Source organism: Mus pahari, chromosome 3 (genome assembly GCF_900095145.1).
Source record: "Mus pahari chromosome 3, PAHARI_EIJ_v1.1, whole genome shotgun sequence".
NCBI lineage: Eukaryota > Metazoa > Chordata > Mammalia > Rodentia > Muridae > Mus > Mus pahari.
The window spans coordinates 3,232,328-3,249,782 of record NC_034592.1 but is presented as its reverse complement, the minus strand read 5'-3'; the positions used below and the strand labels follow the sequence as shown (position 1 = coordinate 3,249,782).

General features: G+C 36.9%; 1 pseudogene; it reads right to left on the bottom strand.

Annotated features, from left to right (window-relative positions):
- Positions 1 to 2,052: 2,052 nt before the first annotated feature.
- On the bottom strand, positions 2,053 to 2,580 carry LOC110319285 (annotated as a pseudogene).
- Between the last annotated feature and the right edge of the window lie 14,875 nt (positions 2,581 to 17,455).

Below are 17,455 nucleotides of genomic sequence, written 5' to 3'. Positions count from 1 at the left end.
TATAGTCATTTTATTTGGCTCAATCTTACACTGGTCTTGTGTATGCAACCACAAACACTGTGAGTTCACATGGTCAGTTGTTTTGAAAACACTGTTTTACTACTAATCTTACTGTGTCCTCTTTCACAATGATCCCTAGTTTTGGGATCAAAGAAACAGTTCATTTAGGACTGAGCTTTCCACATTCTCATATTCTTTCCATGCTCATAAAATATGGACTTCTATGTTAATCAATATCCAGTACAAAATAAAATGTTTCTGAGAAAGTTCAAGAGAAGATCTTTATCATTTTGGGGTAAAAGATAAAGACATAGGAGATGATAAATCTACTTAACAGAATAATAGCAGGAGTTTATCCTCTAGGGAATATTATCTATCCAGGTACTAACTCCTGACCCTGTTAAAGAAGTAAGTCTATCTTGTGGAATAGTCTTGCACCCAATAAGAAAACGGTAGGATACTCTCTTAACATTTGTTCCACTATTGCACCAGTGGGCATGTCTTGTTAGGATATTCTCTACTATAGGCTGCAGGGTTCATATCTACCTAAGACTGCTGATTATTTTAATTCTCACATACTGAAAATAGTATCATCTATCACTATGATAGACAGCCAGTAGTGTAGAATCTTCCAGGTTGTTTATTGATTTCTCCATGTTCTCCAACTATATTCAACAATAGGGCTTTACAAATCAAGTAATTCTATCATTATTCTTTCTTAAGAGATACTTTGTACCCCAATGTTTTATTGTTATTGTTGTTGGTTTTTTTGTTTTGTTTTGTTTTGTTTTTTAAATGAATGTTCTATGGACTTCTGTGAAGAATGTGCATTCTCTAGTTTTTAGATGACCTGCTCTGGAGATAGTGGTTAGGTCCCTTTGATCTAAGAAGTTATATACTATATTTCTTCTTCTGTTCATTTTTTGCCCAGATGTCTGTCAACTAGTAGAAGTGGGATACTGAAGTCACTATTAATGTGTTGAGGTTAGTCTTTTGCTTTGTCTTACTTCATGAAGTTGGGTTCACCTGAGTTTAGTGCATACTTGATGGATTGTTCCCTTTGTCTGTACAACATAGTCTTTTATGATTTTCGTGGAATACTTTTACCCTATTCCTCACTCTAACATGGTTGATATCGTTGGTGGTGAGATGTGTTTCTTGGAGGCAGCAAAATAATGGGTGCTATTTTTACCTTTATCAGTTAGTCTGTGTCTTTTAATCATTGGAGGATTGGAGAATTCTGCTCTCTTTGCTGATACTTGTATTTTTGGCTATCTGCTCCACCTTTATTGAGTGGACATTTTGATCTCTGTTTGCTGATACCTGTATTTTTCAGGTTTTTTTTTTTTCCCGAAGGTAGGGCTTAATCATAATTTATACTGAGTATAGTGCAAATGGTTTACTCAAAACACCCATATACTTACTGGAAGGAGTCATAGAAGGAAAGGCTTTTTTTCCTTAAACAGTCTTTTCTGTGGGGGGGGGGGAGGTTGGTCTTTCGAGACAGGGTTTCTCTGTATAGCCCTGGCTGTCCTGGAACTCACTTTGTAGACTACTTTGTGCCACCACGCCTGGCTCTTAAACGTTCTTCTTAAGGACCATTGAATCAAATCAACAAAGTGGGCTTAGCATATCAGTTAACAGTTTTGAAAGACCGTAATATCAAATCTGCCTCAACAAATTACAATTACGATGATAGTGAAGCTGGGCAGTGGTGGCACATGCCTTTAATCCCAGCACTTGGGAGGCAGAGGCAGGTGAATTTCTGAGTTCAAGGCCAGCCTGGTCTACAGAGTGAGGTCCAGGACAGCCAGGGCTACACAGAGAAACCCTGTCCAAAAAACAAACAGCCAGGCATGGTAGTGCACCCCTTTAATCCCAGCACTCAGGAGGCAGAGGCAGGCAGATTTCTGAGTTCGAGGCCAGCCTGGTCTACAAAGTGAGTTCCAGGACAGTTAGGGCTATACAGAGAACCCCAGTCTCGAAAAACCAAAAACCAAACAAACAAACAAAACAACCAAAAAGCCAACCAACCAAACAAACAAAAAGATGATAGTGAAAACTTTTCTTTGAGGTCTATGGCCAGATTCCAAACTTGAAGGACAATCTTCAGGAAGACTGGAATGTAAAATGTTGAGTTTATTTTAGATATCATCGATGTCTTCCTCATCATCGCCAATGTCAACAAACTGAATTTCATCATCATCTCCAGGACCAAATGTATCAGTTTCATTGATTTTAGCATGCTCTGGAAGCTCGCCATAGGCTTGGAGAATTTGAGCTTCATCTGTGTTGTATTTTAAAATGACATCAGCTTTGTTGTCCTGGTAATCTCAGAGGCACACCAATATGATATCTGAGATATTTATCCAAACCTTTTTTCTCACTTTCCCTCTGTTATGGCATAATTTCTTTACACCATCAAAACACATGGCCTCTAATCATCTATTTCCTAACATTTGATTACTTGAGCATATTCTCGCCAATCCTTCTTGAACACAAGCTCTAGCTTTTTGGATTCATTCTCATTCTTTCCTCTACACTGGTTTTTTTACCTCCTTTTCCTTTATTCTTGGGCATGGCAGCAAAGACTGGCTGGTGGCATGGGGGACTGAGCTCAGGCTGGCAGCAGTAACAGCGGTGAGTCTGATGGGCGATGCCTAGTATGCAGGATGAAGACCCTGCGGGAGGTTGAGAAGCGTGCATGGGAGAGGTTGGTCACCCACGCTTGCTAGAGCCACCTGTGCCCATGCTCAGCAGTGGCCATTTTTCAGGATTTTAATCAGCCAAATGGTTACTGAAATTCAGTCTTAGGGCCACTCAGTGTTAAAGTATGAATATCAACATGACATTGTGGCAGCCTGGGCTCATAGCAGCTTCTGAGCACAAGAGCAAACACTGTACAGCTTGTTCTCAGTGCTTATCCTCAGAGGACTTTGAAAGGTTCACAGGATTGTGATTGTTCCTCAGGGGGTCATGGATAGGGTCAAAGAGAAGATGGGGTGGTATCTGAGGGAGATGCACAGGGCAGTGTTCAGGCATCAGGTCAGTAGTTATAGTTGTGAAGATTTCTATCTAGAACGGATGGGGTAGGAATTGCTACTGGAGGCAGTTTTCCAGAGTCAGACGAATGTATTTCTTTTCAACTCCATGCTAAGCAAGCCATGTATCAGGTCACGAAAGAATATCAATCATATATACGCCACAAAGGAATTTTCATAAGAATTGATCAGCTATAAAGAAAGCAAATTAAGTTATAAAAAAGTAATAATAATCTAGCAAGACAAGAAAAGGGGAGCATACTTGACTACAGGATTTACTATGACACTCAAGGACTTCACATGAATTAGGAGAACAAATGATTTGCTGGAAGACAACAAAAATTCCAGATACAGACCCATATTTAATTGATATTAACAGAGAATTGACAAAGAACAAAAAGTGGAAAAAGTAATCAAAAAAGCGGCATTGAAATATGAGTATCTAAACGATAATGATTAATCTCTATTCCCATTTTATGCCATATATAAAACTATGCAGAACCAGCAAAATGAATCAGGGGTTAATTCACTCAGGCTCACCCAAGAGATCCCTGAATGTACATGGTGGAAAAACTGAACCAACTTCCACAATTTGTCTTGTGACCTCCACAAGTATGCTCTAGCATACCTTCTGTCCCACAAAATATAATTTTTTAACTTGAAATTATTCAGAGATAAAACAGAATCCAAATGTGAAGGATATCATTCTAATACATTTAAGACAAAGCAAAAAGAAATCTTTTTGTAAACAAGGGCTAGAAAAAGCTTAGAAAATAGCAATATTAAGAAAAGTTGTGGAGCCGGTAGGAGAGCCATCTTTGCTCCAGTGCACTACAGGGGAGAGAGCGGCCTGCAGAAGCAACACAGCTTCTGGAAAAGATCCCATTTCTGGCTCCAGTCATCCAGCACCTTTCCTGCCCGAGGAGGGGGCCTGAGCCAGTGGGAGAGCAATCTTTGCTCTGGTTTTCCTAGGCTCCAGTCTGCACTGGCAAGGGTGTGGACCGCAGAAGCTACACAGCTTTGGGACAGACAGAAGCAACCTAATGTCGGGGACAGACCCTGTTTCGGGCTAAAGAAATTTGGGCACCTTCCTAGCCAGAAGAAAGGTGGCACCTGTGAGGGCTCTATCTGCCAGAGCAGGTGAGAGAGAGACATATTGTGTCCATGGTCCCTCGGTGGCTAGTCTATGCAGGTGAGTGAATAAACTGCAGAGGCAACACATCTTCTGGGACAGGCCCTGTTTTGGGCCTACATCTTCANCCAGGAGGNAGATNTGAACNCCAGGCCTCTGTGCACCTTCCCTGCTAGAGGAGAGCTTCCCTGNAGAGAGNAATCTGACCACTGAGACTCAGGAGAGAGCTGGACTCCCAGGACTGCGGACAGAGGCTAACAGAATCACAGGAGGAACAAGCTCCAACCAGAGACAACTATAACACCTAACTCCAGAGATCACCAGATGGCGAAAGGCATCTATAGGATGGAACACAGGGCCCCCAATGGAGGAGCTAGAGAAAGTACCCAAGGAGCTGAAGGGGGATGCAACCCTGTAGGTGGAACAACAATATGAACTAACCAATACCCCCTGATCTCGTGTCTCTACCTGCATATGTAGCAGAAGATGGCCTAATCAGCCATCACTGGGAAGAGAGGCCCCTTGGTCTTGCAAACTTTATATGACCCAGCACTGGGGAAGGCCATGGCCAAGAGGTGGGAGTGGGTCGGTAGGGGAGCAGGGGCTGGGTGAGGGTATGGGGAACTTTTGGGATAGTATTTGAAATGTAAATAAAGAAAATAATAATAATAAAAAAATAATAAAAAAAAAAAAGAAAAGTTGAAGGCCATGCTCTCTCCCAAATTTAAAAGATTTTCATTAAGACATGTCATTTAGAAAATTCACCAAGTAGAAATATATTCATGGCCATGCAGCTTATTAAGGTCTTATAAACAGAACACATTATATAGTTTTACAAAGGCACCTGACAAAGAAGTGAAAGGTAACATTTAAAAAAATGCTCAATACAGTTTTCCTGAAGGGAAATAAATTAAAGCCATAAAGCATTGCTAATGGAAATGTAAAAATGCTACAATTACTTTATAAATATGTTCAGTATTTCTGGTATAGCTAAACACACACTTGGGCCTAACAGTTATGATACTTCCAAGTATTTATCCAAGAAAAATGAAAACACATGCCTACCCAAAGGACTTGTGCAATAACAGTTATGGCAGCTTTTGGATGAGAGCTGAAAACATATTCTTTTCCACTTAACATGAAAAATTCAGCTAGACAGGCTATTTTCTGGGTCACGAAACAATGTCAGATGCCCATCACTGGTAAAACAGAATGAAAAATAACCTTATACTGATATAATCAAATGTTACTTTTCAATGAAAAGGAACTAATTACTAATACATAGAGAAGCATGAATGTTCTCTATCATTCTAAAATAAAATATCATAGACTTTATCGGCATAAATTGATCCAGAATGAAAGGCAGAGACCTATAGTGGGATTCAAACTACATGGTGCCCTAGGGCAAGATTAACTAAGTTAGTGGTGAAGAGACACCACAGTAATTACTACCTGGTCTGGTGGGTTAAGAGTGGCAGAAATGGCTGCCTTGGATGAGACCTGAGAGAAACTTCTATGTAGATGAAATGTCTTATAATAATGATAACAAGTGCCATTTTCAGAGGTCCCCGTATGGGCCACCAGATGCCGCAAACCCCGTACTCCAACCAGCAGAGACAGGGGGAAAAAACTACATGAAAACCAAGGGTTTCTCAAACTTCTTTCTCAAACAGCTTTCCCAAACAGCCTTCTCCAATCAGCTTTCCTGAACAGCTTTCTCCAACTGCTTTCTCAAAACAGCATTCTCCTTCTTCCTCCCTCCCCCCCCCCCATTGGGAACATCCTGTTTTTGTTTTTCACCAGTCCTCTGACCTAGTCCCTCCCCCCTCTCCTGGATCTGGTCGGAGTTCATACAGGGAGGCCAGTGACTCATCAGGGGGAAAGCACAGGCAGACAGCACAGGCAGGCAGCACAGGATCAGCAGGCTCAGGTTCTTGGTAAACAGGGTTCACGGGGCTTGGTCACAAACAAGGTCTATGCATTTCTGAAAACTACAGATGAGAAGGTCACGTGAATATATATGTATATATGTACATCTGTGTGTATGTATACATGTATAATTTTATCTGGGAAAAGACAAAAGAAAATAGAATTTCCCTTTATTCATATAGTGAATAAGTTAACTTATGACACAAAATATATTTGAAAAATATAATTCAATTAGTGATATTTGATAATGGTATCTAAGTGCTACTAAGTAACCCTCAGTAGTATGTCATTCCATGTGTAAAATCTATACAGGGTCAGCAAGATGGCACAGTGACAGTGCCGATTGCTATCAAGTATAGTGGCCTGAGTTTGAGCACGGGGACCTACATGGTAAAGGAGAGGAGATACCTTGGATGAGTCCGTGGGAGTGAAATAGATTCCATAGACTTATTTTGCATTTGTTTCTTATATATGTTATGTTACTGTGTGATGGTTATTCTTGCAGTCAACCCATTTCTCTCACAATTTCTCTGTACTTGGTCCTTTTCTCATTCCTGATAATAGGATGCACAGAACTTGCATTCTACTGGAAGAATATGAGAATGAATGAATGAAATAATACATAAATATGAAATGAAGTGAAGAATAAAACATGGCAGATGCCCACAACAGCTTTAACAGAAAAGGAGAGAACAGTGAGAATAGGTGAGAGACAGAGGTAAAGGATGACTTTAAAGACTCCCCAAGAAGGCAGGATATGAGAAAAAGCCTGAAGAGGATAGAGAATGGATAAAAGTAAGTAGGTAGCAGGATCAAGACCCTCAGGATGGTGGTGCCCCTGGCATAATGGAACTGAGAGGTTTGGAGAAGCACAGATCACTGGTGAAACCTGGGAGGTTTGTCACACCTTTGGCTCTTAATTGTAATAAGATATGGAACCACTGGGGGATTTTAAACAGAATAGTGGCTTGGTCTTATTTACATTTTAATAGAATTGCTCTGACTCCCGTGATGAGCATAAATTTAAGAAGTCTAAGGTGAGAGCAGGGAGAACACTTAGATAAGAGAGAAACCAGATAAGAGAATGTTGGCTCGGACCACTGTCATAGCTGTGATGTGTGGGAAGTAATCAGATTTGTAACATGTTCTGAAGTTAAAGCTGCAAATTATTTCAGGGATATCAGAGATGAAACAGAAATGAGGCAAAGATTTGAGAATTGCTCTTGCAGAAATAGGAAGAGAACAGTAAGGAGAACCTTGAGGAGGCAGAACTCAGCAGGATAGGAGAAAATCCTGGGAGATTTAAATGAAAGGTCCTCTGCAGACTGGGCATCTAATCAACAGGCAGTGAAGTGTTCCATTTCTTACAAGCAGATTTCTTCAAGATGCACCAAGCCTTATTGCCTCACACAAAAACATGTTTCTCAAAGGAATAGCAGTGGGAAATTTAGGATGGAACAAAGAAGAAAGAAATTGCACCTCTGCCCAATAGGAAGCTAGAAAAAGACAGAAGATTCTCAAAGCTGAACTACCATAATCTATTGTCTTAAATGCAATTCAAATCCTGTACAGATGAAAAGAAAGAAGTTAGGTAAAAGCAATTAGCACAGTACAGAGAGATGGTGGAAATATAGAGTATTTTGTGGGATGATTCAAATGATGAGCAGGAGGAAGGGCAGATGGAAGAGAAAGAGAGAAGAAAGGGAGCAGGATGAAATAATTAGGATGCTTTGTACTATTTCAAACACTTTGAATGAAACAGAAGCCGAAGAACCTTTTTCCCAACATTACATACAAGTTCTCCTGTTGTTTGTTGAGTTCCCAAAGGCATCATTTCACACTCACTTCTCACCATTTTTAGCTAAAAGTGTAGCAGTTAGTAGCTGATATGATGTTTAAAAACCATGGAAAAGTAGAATACACTCAATGATCCATTTTCCCATTGGATCTTCTTGGACTTTTCTGGCAGGTTCTGGAGTCCCTGAGAGATCACTTTTATGTTCAGTCACTAAGGTTGGATGTTCTATTACTTGACATCCAACACATTCATGTGAAGCACTTTCTTTGTATCTGTGAGTCTCATTAAGACATCTGGGTGTTAATCACATTAGTATACATGTTGTATGTTATGTCATTTCATATTATATTAATTATATTACAGTTTGAGAACCACTGTTTTTGTACTCACAATTTTTCACTTGATGCCCCCCAGACTCTAATTACCAAAAAAGATTCTCTTGGGTGCAATAAGAATCAACTTCAACTTAAAAGACCTGTGCTAACATCTTGGAAAGTTAAACAGTAAATCTATGCATGTGATCATAAAAGTTTTGTTGGATTATGAGGCCTTTACCTCTGCTTCAGCATCCTAAGACTACTTATTCATAAGCCATACAGGAAAGTTAGCTATTGAGGGCAGAGAGAGGTTTGGTTACCTGCTACAGGCTGAAGAATAACCCAGTCCTTGAACATTACACATCACAGTTGAAGCTAATTTCACAGCCATTCCTAATACCTATTCTATATTCATATTTAACTACTTTACCTATAATCCCCAAACCGGGTTCCTACTGCTAAATTTATATATCAGGTGCTAGCAGCAGCTAGGGATGTGAAGCATGGCCAATCACAATCCATAATAGTCTGAATTTAAAACATTTGAAACTAATTCGATGGTTATGTCTAGCATTAGATTTTTAAATGCAGCAATAAACTCTTATTGCTTTCCCAACTGATGGAACATGTAATACAATTACAACTGTATATTCTGATGTCAAAATGATTCATTATATACTATATATGAAACTTTTTGAAAAGGAAGCAGCCAGTGTCAAATATTTAAATAAAAATTTAAACCCAAAGTCATCAGAATGCTTCAGTCACCTTCTGGGATTAATTGAAATGCAGGCACCCTCTCTAAAATTATCTGAAGGTTTAACCAAATATACAAGTTGTCTGGAAGCACAATTTAACACCGTGCTGACTGAGTGATTATACAATTTTTGTGGCAGTTGGAGTTAGGGATACACCAAGCAAGACATGCACACAGCCAACCCTGGGTTGACAGGTACAGGATTAAAATTTGACACAGTTGAGGTGGCTCTCCTTTATGTGTTTTGATAATGGAGCCCAGAGGTATAAAATCCATTGAGAGCTCACCAAATACTATGCACTGAACTACATCAATTTATATACTTCATTTGCTACAACTTCAAACTAGAACTCAAAGGACAAAAGGATTTTTCCCTGCTCTAGAATGAAATGTATTCAACTCTCTGACTCCAAGGCTTCTTCCTGGTAGAATATTTTATGTTTATATACAAATTATTTACCTAATTCTTTAAAAAGTTAGGTGGTATAAGTCTACATTCCAGTGTGTAAGAAGCAGCAAACACATCTGTGACATTCCACACTAAGTTACAGAAGATGTCATGTAACTGCAAGCCAACGTTCACCCAAATCAGAAATGGATTCATTGACCTCTAGAACTCTCTCACTTCCTTTTATGGGCTGGGTGTGTCTAAAGGAAGACAAAGATTTAGTCTTTCCACCTGGTAGAGTGAGCACCAAGTCATTCTTGCACATATTAACCCAATGCTATCATTCTTCCAACAATAAGAAGAAGTAAATTTGTGTCCCAGGGATGACACTGAGTCAGGCTGATGAGGTAATTTATCTACGGGTTCCAAGACTATTTAGATGTTAGTAGAATTAAAATTTGTTTCTGCCTGATCCAATGCAATTGCTTTTCCTGGAATATATTCAGTATATATTTTCTGTCCCCTCCATATCCCTGGGGGGATAAACTCTCAGATAGAATTTGAGGCAATAAGGAACCACCGAATACCCATGTTGTAGACAAATGCTTCCTTTGGTTCCTACTTATAGTGAAAAATATACACTACATCACCTGAAGACTTGATTTTTAGCTATGAACTTTAACTGCTATGCCTATCTTTTCACTGCAGAACTCTGTGGTTGAGTTTTCCCAGTGTTAATTTCCCCTGGGCATCTTCCCTAATAAATTACTGTGAATGACTAAGGTTAGAGAAGAAGAGAACAACACACCAAAGAAGGTGTTTATGATTTTATGATAGGAAAATTAACTGTGGCCAACTTTAAATACTGTATGTGTGTTTTTATGAGAAAACCACTAAATAGTATACCAGCTCTTATCAAATAAGAAATTCTGAAATTCTAGAATGTATTAAAGAGCCTACTTCATATATCAAAATGGAAAAATTTTGTTACCACATTTTCTTTATCTTAATAAGATTCTCTGTAGTTCTCAGTATGGTCTTTTTCAATGCACATTCATCAAAATAAAAAGTGTAAGTGTCCACATACAATTAATCTACAATGACTGTCAAATGTACTCTAATTGATTTAGTGCACATTAAAATTCTATTTTGAAATATAAAACACTCCAACAAATAATAAATAAATGATCAGCCATCTAACACAACCACAAAAACCACATTGATTATAAATTATTCAAAATGAAATAGTGTCTCAGCAAAAATCTTTAGATCATCACTATCTAAGAATTTTTAAAAAATAAGGAAGAAAAAAAAATCAATGTTGCCAGTGTCATGGTTGGACTGCTACAACACCTGGTTAGTAGTTAATAGAAAACAGTAATGAAACAAACCAGAATTTATATTTTTTTTATATTTTTATATTGAAGAATAATAATTCTGGGGTCATCTAGAAAAAATCTGAAAAATTATTTATATTGAGATTTTTATGTTAAAATAAATCACCTTCCCAGGAAGCTAGGGATGAGCCTTGATACACTTAAAGATATATGTTTATTCTTTTATATTAAAAAGCCCAACATATTTCAACTGTTTAACTCTTTAATATTTTCTCTCTCCCACTTCCTTTCCTATTCTACTCCTGTCTCTTCTCAACCATGATAGATAGATGAGTGATGATGGATAGATAGATGATAGATAGGTAGATAGATAGATAGATAGATAGATAGATAGATAGATAGATAGATAGATAATTGATAGATAGATGATAGATAAAGTATCCTCAGATACACAGAGAGATAGGTTATAGATAGAAACATTTTGAATGGGTAGATGGAAGGGTGGATGGGTGGGTGAATGGGTAGATGGGTAGATGAATTAAAGAACACCAAAATTCTAGAAATACTGCCATATGTGAATATGGTAGATGATATGTCATAAATCTGTTGGCTGGATTCAGTGGTGTTGAATTGGTTATGTGTTACTCAGATCATAAAATCTTTGACTAAATTTCTTCTCATTTTATAAAATGCATACTGGTCAATCTTGTCTATAGAGTGAGTTCTAGGACAGCAAGGCTACAAAGAGATACCCTCAAATAACCCTGTCTCAAATAACACTGTCTCAATAATGAAAATAAGTTATGTTCATATATGATTGGCATTATAATTTTGCAAATTCATGCAAATACTGACTTCTATTTCTTGAGAAAATTCACTTTCCCATATGTTTTGGGAGTAAATTAACCACCCCTACCCAGAGGCTCTTTATGTCTGGGCTCTAAAATGACTGGATAGGGTTATTGGAGTAGGAATAAGTGCTCAACTCAATTTCTGTCGTACAACACAAGAAAAGTCTTATTGGAAAATGTAAGAAAGAACTGTTTCCACTCTTCTGCAAAGTTTCTAGAAAGATTGTTCTACTTCTTTGTGTTCACAAGGGAAGTAAGAGTCAAGTTGCCACTATCAAAGACAGAGTGGAAAGACACACTCTGAGGCTCTATAATAGACCAAGACCAAGGACAGTATTCACTTTTTCATGTCCTATTTGTGTAAGCCTATTAGAAATGGCAGATTTTACATAGAATTAAATCCATTCAAAATGACATTCTCATTTTAACCCAAAATATTTGTCTACTTTTTAAAAAACAAAAAATTATGAAAAATGAACTGCATAGGTCTAGACCATATTCTCCCAGTAAAAGAGGAGGAACCTAGCATTATTCAGATCTGGTCAAGTTCACATTGGAAACAAAACACGAATGCCCAAATTCAACTGTCTTGTGAAAACACAAGATTACCTCTCATTTATATTGCACACTTATTCTGGGTCTTTTCTGCATTTACCTCATTCTAGGAGTATCCGTAAAGCAAAACAAAGAAAAATCTCACAACTATTCTTAAAGTCACATAAAAGTTCCATGAAGATAATTACCCTGAATTTCACTGCCCAGAACAAGTAATGTAAGCAAGCATGGCGTCACAGTGAAGGGAAGGCACGTAAATAAATGAAAATAATAGATGATGTCATATGCCCTACCAAATGTTGTTACTGTCCAACAAAAGACACATCTAAATGAAATGTCCTAAAAATGTCAAATAATGAAACTAAGAAGAAAACAGAGTAATATCTTTCAGCAGCTGAAACACAGTAACTGATGGGCTAGGATTCTATCTTAGTGAAACTATTCATCAATGTCAAATGTTACTATGATGTCATCTAGGCTCACGTACTTGTCACAACTGGCAAGATTAGAATTTTATTCTTCGTGAAATCTGATATCAATGTTTTTAACTGATACACTTTTATTTATCCATTTGCCCATCAACAAACTGAGCTATCTCTATAACACTAAATATTGTGAATGCTGCTATACAGAACCAAAAAGGAAGATAATGACAATATGCTCATTCCAATTTATTTCAACAGACAGAATTGCCATGACCATATTAGTATGAGGAATTTAAAACTCTCAGTGTGGTAGAAACACAGAAAGAGGTGCTAGTTAACAGGATTTAGGATTTGGGGAAGAGAAATGACTAAAGAGATAAGTTTTCAATTATAGAATATAAATATATCATACAGATCTACTGTCTATTGTTGATAGTTAATAGTAATCAAATTTTCACTAAGATTTATTTACATGCTTACTTGGCACCAAAATAATCTTGTTCTGTGTAAAAAGGGGATGAAAAATTTTGGAGGTGCTGGATATGTTTATGGAATATAAAGTACAGGTAGTTTTATGGGTGTATAGTCTCCCCAAATTAAATGTGTACACATTTACAAATGTCAATAGTTCCTGTAAAATGTTGTTTTCAGAGTTCATCAGGAATAGAGATAGACAAATTATATTAATAGAATGGTAGCTTCACTATTTATTGATCAATTCTTCCAGAAACACCTGTGAATCTGGACAAAATGTGAATGGAAAACGTTGCTTGGCGTCATGCCAAGCTTTCAAATCTGAAACTAAAAAAATCCAGGAGCCCCTTTGCCCCCAAGGTTCAGATCATTATTGCTTATACTTATGGAGCTCATGAGGGAGGTACTAACAAGCACCCACTTAAAACATGTGTGTATTAGTGCAGGAAATACTACATCATGAGGCACATCATGCTTGAAAGCCTCGAGACACTTCCAGGAGAAATGTTTGTAGTAGTTCACTTTGCAAAGTTCTTTGAACAACATATTTTTCTAACGTTAAATGCCTGCTAACAACTTAAAAACTAGACTTAGCATTGAAAACATAAATTTGAAGACAATTTTCTTGGTAGTGTAACAATGCCAATGGAATAAAGTGAATGAATATCACCATAAAACAACCTTTAACATCAATAGGAATAAAACAGAATGTAGACAAAAGAGTTAGGCTCACATTAAAACTACAATGAATTTTCTTAAATGTTACCAAATTCCTAAATATATTTAATAATGTAATTATGTTAAAACCACTAAAAATTTAAAATATATTGTTATGTTTTATTAATGAAGAATACCTACAACTTCTTCCTTCCTAGAGTGTATGCTGCTTTTTAATCACTGGGAAGCTTTTACATCATACCCCAGAAATATGAGGAAGATCAAAAATCTAAACTAAGATAATAATTCCTAATAATATATCAAATAAATATATTTTGTATAGACAAAGTCCTTTAAAATTATTAGATTTTTTTTTACACACCAGGATTTGAGTCTCTGCTGATTATAAACTATGTGAGAAGCAAGATTAATTTAATAATTAGGAAAATTTACAAATTTTGGAACATCTTTATTTATAAGTCAAATGACTTATATGATCAATATTTCCACTAGTCTTCAGAAAATCATTATGCCATCATGTATCTTAATAATAAAGGATAGAAATTAGGGAGATACAATATGAGTTCTGAAACCAAACTCAGATCATTTCTCTGCTTGCTCTCACAATACTTTAGGTGAATGACATTAGGCAACTCCTTTGCCTCTGTTTTTTTCTATGTGATGCAAGAATAATAACAGTACCTGCACTACTAGGCTATGATAGGAATTAATATAGAGTTCTTGTATAATACATTTTAACATTTGTAAAAATGTAAGGCAATCAGCATTAATAAAGTTAGCATTCCTTGAGGGAGTGGTACGGAAGAAAGATATATCTAAAATAGCACTACTTCCTAACTTTCCTAACCATAAGAAGGTGCTCTTTCTATACTGCCCAAATTATCTTGGGCATACACTAATCAATCATGTTAACCATTCTTTTGGGTATTTGAAACTTAACAGTTCTCCTGTACATGGTTCTATTTTACTTCTCATTCCACCTCTAAAGATGATTGTTATTTTGCAGATAATCAAATAAAGGGAAAAGATTAATTTAGCCAAAGTCACAAAGCTATCAAGCTAAGTAAAACCAATAATCCCTTAGCACATGATGACAGCTTAAGTTTTCCAAATCCAGCCACAGGGATATATCCCATGACAAAAAAAATCAACAATATGATGTGATGAGTTTCTTGTTTATACATGAACTTGGGTCAACTGAAGCCCAGAGACAGTGGCACGGGGATGCCTATTACTTCTTTTTTATAGGTATTTTTTAATTGGATTTTTTATTTATTTACATTTCAAGTGTCATCCCCTTTCCTGGTTTACCCTCCAGAAACACCCTATCTCACCCTCCCTCCCCTTGTTTCAATGAGGGTGCTCACCAAATCACTCCTGCCTCCCAGCGCTGCCATTCCCCTACACGGGGGTATGGAGTCTTCCCAGGAGTTTACCAAGTAACATAACTGCTACTTGGTTCTCTAGAGAACTTTACTTAGAGAAGTCTGTTACCATGTAGTAACGTGGAATACTCTGAAACTCTGCCAGAGAGGTTATGGCAACATCCTGACCTCCCCAGTGAACGCATCTTGTTAGCAACAGCTGTTAAGGTCCCTAAGTGAAAATAAAGCCAACCTGGAGATTTTTAGATGAATTGGTCAATCAGTTGAGGGCCATAGACTTAGCAGCCAGCATACAGTACAGAAGCATTGCATAACTCAACTCTGCATGCCATTCTCAACTTTACAATGCATCAAATGGGATAAAATGCTTGATGTTTTAAGTCTTTTGGTATGAAGGTGATTGCTATGCAACAATAGTAAATAAAAAATAGGATTCACTGCACAGTCCTACAATTTTCGAGTTTGCTTTTAAGACAGAATTCTGGGTATTGTTCACACGTGAATTCTCAGTCCTTTCTAACTAAAATCAAATCTGAATTCTTTATTGAAAACTTAATATTCAGCTATCTACCTAGATAACTGACTCATTCTAAAAACTCTTCACTTTTATATCATTCTACCAAGGAGTAGGAAGTTCACCTCTGGAGCAATCAAATGTTAACAAAAGATAGCAATCAAGTTCTAAATGCAAATCAGGCTACTGTGTTTGCCCTAACAAATAAGGTGCATTTGAATGAGAACAAGTTTTCTGCCTTCTGAAATAAGTTTGCCAGCTGAGTTTACTGTGTATGCTGTCCCGAATGCAAATGAAGGAAGTCAGTTTCTACTGTGGACTTTAAATGGTGGAATTTTTCTGGAAAGTTTTACTTGGAAAACTTTGAGATATAAAGAAAAGACTGAGAAATTCAAAATAGTTGCTTTTCCAATATATATGTAACTGTTTAAATGTGATTCCCTTGTTGGTGTCTTAATTTCTTAGTATAAAATAAATGAGGTGATTAGCAATAAAATATTCTTTGTTTCATGTACAAGAGAATGCTTATTCATCATTTAGCTGAAGAGGAAAAGCAAAGGTCAAAGAAGAAAAGTTAAGAACAAAGCACTTTTTGAGTAAAATTCTGCCATCTGATAAAAAAAAAAAAAAACAAAAAAAAAAACAACTGTACTTTACAAACTAGAAAAAAGGTTAAATCAGAAATACTTTACTGCATAATTATAAATTCTAAGTTTATTCATTGAAACCTCTTCTCTTTTAGCCTTTTGTTTATATAAAACAAGAAAATGGCCCTACTTCTTTCTAGATTCTTCCTTACCTTGAACTAAAAGCCTCTGAGAAGTATGTATCATTTTAATATAAAAATGAAAAATGGGACCAACAGAAGAACTGTGGAAACACATAAAGAAAATGCTCCATTACTTTTCCCTTGGCTAGCTGATAGTAAGCCTAAGAACTATGAACTCAGTCTAAAAGTACCTGGCAAGGGATTTGCGAGACAGAAATTACTCTTGAGAACACTGTAGACTTAGGATTTGGAGATCTGTTTGCAGGGAACACAAAATGACTCCTCTTCTAATAAAGAGGAACAACAAGACTTTTACAGCTAACTGGGGTGTTAATCATCTCTACTTTGCACCATAATCCATATTATGAATCATAGCATGAGTAAAAAACTTTTCAAAAAAGAAAATTCATACATACCATACAAATGCCCATTCCACAAAAAGCAGTCTACGGATTGAATGCTATCGCCATCTATATTCAACACAGTGACCATTCTCAGTTTCATATGGAAACACACACACACACACACACACACACACACACACACACACACACACACACAAACACATAAACACTAGCTAAAATAACCCCAAATAATAAAAGAACTGATGGGGGATATCAGTATCCCCACTATCCTCAATTTCAAGTTGTACTATAGACCTATAGTAATAAAAACCACATGATACTAGCACAAACACAGACTCATTGAACACTGGAATCAAACTGAATACCAAGACATAAATCCACATACCTATGGACACCTGAGATTTGATAAAGAAGCCAGAAATACACTTGTAGAAAAAAGACAGTATCTTTAACAAATGCTGTTGCTCAAACAGAGTGGCTGCATGTAGAATTCAAAATGTCCATACTTATCACTCTGTACATAATGCAACTACAAGTGGATTAAATACCTCAGCATGAAATTAGGTACACTGAACCAAACAGAAGGGAAAGTGAAGAATAACCATAAGTTTATTAGCACACACACACACACACACACACACACAAAACCATTATGAACAGAGTGCTATTGGCAGAGAGACTAAAGTCAACATTTAGTAAAGGGTACCTCATGAAACTTGGAAGTTTCTGAATGATGAACA